Consider the following 4,421-nt stretch of genomic DNA (forward strand, 5'->3'; position numbering starts at 1 on the left):
GTGGGAGCACTGGTTCAGTGTTGGTGGAGGTGGTGCAGGGCAGTAGAGGCTCTTATTCAGGCAGTGCTGATTGAAGGAAAATGAAGCCTGATCAGGCCTGACATTCCCCTCAGACCATGGCTGCCTCATCTCTTCATGGAGATCTGATCCTGCTGAGAAGGTTGCAGCTGCTTACAGGGGGGAGCTGCTGTTATGGTGTAGATCACAAAACCCAACCCAACAAAATAAAAGAACTCGAGTGTTAAACAGGAGAAGAAATTTATGGTCCCTTGGCAGGAAGGGGAATACTGGCAGGGTGGCAAATAAAAATGCCAGGCAGGATAAGCCCTGCACAGAGGGGCTGAACTGCGAAGTGGATACAGGGGACAGTCAGGTGGGCTTTACAATGGGCAATGTGTGGCCTTCTGGAACTCTTACCTGGACACCACAATGCTAGGGCTCCTCTAGCCACCCCACTGTGGTGACACCAACCCTCTGCTGCAGCAATATTTGTGCTGTCTCCACTGCCAGCCTTCTCTGAACAAAAGACTTTTGAGGATGGACATCCTCTTGGCCCCTGGCAACCATGCTTACCAGGAAAAGTGCAGTAGCTTTTGCAGCCCTTTTCCACCCACTCATCTGGAGACCTGGCCTTGACTTTGTCCAGTTTTACTCAATCTATGGTGCTGCTGTAGAATCCACAGCAGTAGATATGGAGCAAACCTTCTAGGGGTGAAGCTGCTGCCAGGTAAGGCAACCCCATACCTTGGGCCCTAGACTCTTGCCTTCTACAGCACTCAGGGGTTTCTGTATTGTCTCCTCCCTGAACCCAACCTGATGTTTTTTCCTTTCTCTGTTTTCTCTAGAGGTTGAGTAAGGTGATAGCCCAAGAGCAAAGAACCACAACATGAAGTCTTGTGGCACAACTGCTTCAAAGCAGCCCAGAAGGACTCTTCATTAAAACCAAAATATTTGTTCCAAAGGTGCCCTGTGTTTTGTGTTGCTTTTTCTTTTTCATTGCTCAGCACTGCTTAGCTATAAAAACTGATTCCTGGTTAGGAAGGAGCAGGTGTGGAGAAGTCCAACCTGAGGGATGCTATGCTGGAGGCAACCTATTGATAGGAAGAGATGCACCATTGTGTTCTGCAGCTCAGTATTCCCATTGCCCACGGATGTGAGGGAAACTGGGTCAGCACATTAGAGCAGGAGCCAAGAGGTAAACCCCAGAGCATGGGAGGGTCTCTGTGGATTTCATTTAGCATGTTCTTCAGCTGTGCTAGTAAGAGCATGTTGTGGAATATGCTTTTGTATATGGGAAACACCAGGAAGGTGCTGGCATGAACACATGCAAGAATCTTTTTGCATCCTGCGCTGAATACTGCCAGTGATTAAGTCTTTTGAAGCCAATAGCACCACTGTTCCCCACGACAGAAAAGCTCTCTCACAGTGCTGAGCAAACCAGAAAGGAAAGCTTGGAAGTCAGGGAAGAGTGCCCAAGTGTCCTGGCTTGGGTCAGGATAGAACTAATTTTCTGTCATGTAATTTTGCTTTCAGCTGTACTTGCTGAAATTAACAGCAAGTTTCTCAGTCTCTGCTTCTAAGACTGATAACATTGAATGTTTATAGTTACAGATAGAGAGTGGTATGCAGAACTAAGGCCACTGCCTGGTTCTGAGGAATATTTTATGCTCTGGAAAGAGAAAGGGACCAAAGGGGTCACACCTGCAACCCACCTTTAGGGAGAAGCAGACAAGACAGGTGACCAAAATTGACCAAATGGAGTATTCCACCCCATATGCATCATATTCCATACAAATTTGAGGGATCACAAGGATCAAACACTTTTCTTCCTTTCCTTCCTTCCTTCCTTCCTTAGCCAGCATCCTGGGAGAATTCCATTCATCCCTGACATCCTGAATCTGTGTGTTCCTGCCTCCGGCTCCTGACTGCTGCTGTCTGACTCCAGGACCCCACCCTGGGAGTTTTCCAGGGCTGTGCTGCAGCTCAGTGATGATGTGAGCATTATTGGTGGGAAGGGGGGAGGAATGTGGTATTGGTTTTGTGTATATTTGTATATATTTAATAATTTTTCCTTTTCTAACATTAGTGTTTCATTAAAGCTGTGTAATATAGCTTCCAACCTGTGTCTCTCCCTTATTCCCTCTCCTCTTTTATTGGGGAGGGGCATTAATAGAGAGCATCTGTCATTCTGTTAATTGCTGGTCCAGCATTAAACCATGACGCCAAGCTGAGGAGGAAAGGAACTGCAGGAGAGCAAAAGGCTTTACTGACGAGTTAGGAACAAAGACTGGAGGAGATAAACCAGTTGTGGCTGTGAAGAAAAGGTCTGGACCTAGCAGAGAACAGGAAAATGCCCCTTGCTCATGTGTGTGCGTGACATGTCTCAGAGATGAGCTCTTCTCCATTGCTCTGAAGAGCAGGAACAGAGGTGACCATCAGCACTTAAGACCCCTCTGCCCTCCATAGATGCAGCAGCTGTGATTTGCAGAGCTCAGCCCTCCCCATGCAGTGGCTTTGATGATGCCTCCTGCCAGCATGTCTTTTCCTTGAGGGGTATTGCCAGTTGGGTCAGGCAGGCAGCTCATGTACATAGAGATTGCTCTGGAAGAGGGATTTGGCTCCCATCCAAAGCTTGGCTTACTTTTGTGTCTAAAAATGCATAACTAAGCATGAATAAATAACATTTCCTTTCCCACTCTGCTTATTAGCATCTAGGTGCCTTCAGGAGCAGCCAGCTAAAGTCCTTGCAAGACACTGGCAACAGAACAAATAGGTTGGCTGCTGAGAAGCAGCCCAGACCCTACTGTACCTCCCTCTTCCCTCTGCTCTGTCATTTATCTTCATGAGTTGCAACCAAGAGCTTTAAAAATGAAGGCACGCAGCTGTACGAGGAGAGAGGAAACTTAGTTCCTTACAGAGACAGAGGAGGGTCCAAGGCATGGATTTAAACCTATGAGATGATATCCCCTCCTGTCACTCCTGCTTATATGGCAGAGTCTCCTGAGGTCTGCAGGGCTATGGGACTTGCTGAAAAAATGTTTTGACTGTGTGTTTTTGTCAGAAAATGCTGATTTATGAGGCTCTGGTGCGGCAGGAGTGTATTCAATTGGATAAATCTATGGATGGGACTCTAACATGTTAAATATTTGTCTGGTTGGGCAAAAAAACAGCAGCTGCTGTGTTGCCCCTCACCTTGGCTCCCAGCCTCCTGCCTTGGAGCCCAAGAACTGGAGCCAGGCCAGAAAACTTCTGGTTTTTTCATCCATACGGTAGCTATCCCTTAGGCATTTTCAAAATGAAACATTCTGAATGTTTCATTTGATGGAGCCTCCAAGAGGCTACAAATGGTAGAACCAGAGGGATATGAGAGCCCTCTGTAGATGTTGGTGTCTCTTAAACAAATCCCCTTAACTAGCTGTGTGCTTGCTCCTCAGCTGCTGTGATGCAGAGCAGGAAGAGTTCCCTCACACCTCTGTCAGTGGCCTCTGTCTGCATGCTTTGTATTCAGGGTTTCACAAGGGAAGGTGGTTAATGCTGATGGTATCTTGCAGCTGAGAGAAAGACCAAAGAGGAAAAGATTTCTTAGCCTGACCAAGTAGGAAAAAAATTCTTTTGACTAACAGAAGGTGTGGAAATGATAATAATTTAGGAATAAGACAGTACCTGCGCTCTGACTGTGCTGAGCTGGCACTGCTTCAGTGTGGAAACAAAGCAGTGCTGGGCTTGTCCCTCGCTCCACACATGGGAGAGGATCTGGGAAGTCATGGGTGATGCAAGAAAATGAAAAGGGATGTTGCAGGGAACACTTGATATTTCAGGGTTAGGTTCTTAAGCTGCAAAACCTGTTTGTGTCAGACAGGCCCCACTACAGCTGGTGAGCTGATGGGTGAGAGGTGAGGATGAAGCCAACAGCGGGCAGGATGCAGAATAGGTGCAAACAGTTGCACCAAAATCTCTTCTCCTTCAGGGTCCAGAGCCTTTGGACTGCTACTGGTGAATCTGCCTATGGGAGGTATGAAAAGGAAGGCCCATGTCATGGCAGCTCTGCCATGCCAGAGGGGTGTCAGGGCTGTGCACAGCGAGGTGCAGGAGCAGCTCTGCAGCAACTCACAAAACAGCTCAGCCGTCCCCAGCAGTTCAGGGCCAGCATCTATAATTGAAGAGCTCTGGGAGGTTTGCAAGCCTGTGATTCTCCCCCAATTAGGACTAAAAGGCTCCGTTTATTAACAACTGGCTTGTTTAAATAACAAGTCCCATCAAGTGCTTGGGCTGTGCACATGGCTGAGCACTGGGATACTTGAGGGCTGTCTTGGTTGTTGTGTGGTGCTTTGCAGGTAGCTCTTTCTGTGGTCCCTGTGCCAAACCAACTGCCCCCTGCTCTCCCACAGTGCCCTAGTGAGGGGCATCCATCCCTGCCTGCT

At 47.9% G+C, this 4,421-nt stretch overlaps 1 long non-coding RNA gene across 1 annotated transcript; it reads left to right on the plus strand.

Annotated features, from left to right (window-relative positions):
* Nucleotides 1-368: 368 nt before the first annotated feature.
* On the plus strand, nt 369-961 carry LOC139797515 (uncharacterized). The gene is made up of 2 exons (XR_011726504.1): nt 369-727; nt 846-961. It is a non-coding gene; the product is annotated as an uncharacterized lncRNA (long non-coding RNA).
* Nucleotides 962-4,421: the final 3,460 nt, after the last annotated feature.

Source organism: Heliangelus exortis, chromosome 1 (genome assembly GCF_036169615.1).
Source record: "Heliangelus exortis chromosome 1, bHelExo1.hap1, whole genome shotgun sequence".
Taxonomy (NCBI): domain Eukaryota; kingdom Metazoa; phylum Chordata; class Aves; order Apodiformes; family Trochilidae; genus Heliangelus; species Heliangelus exortis.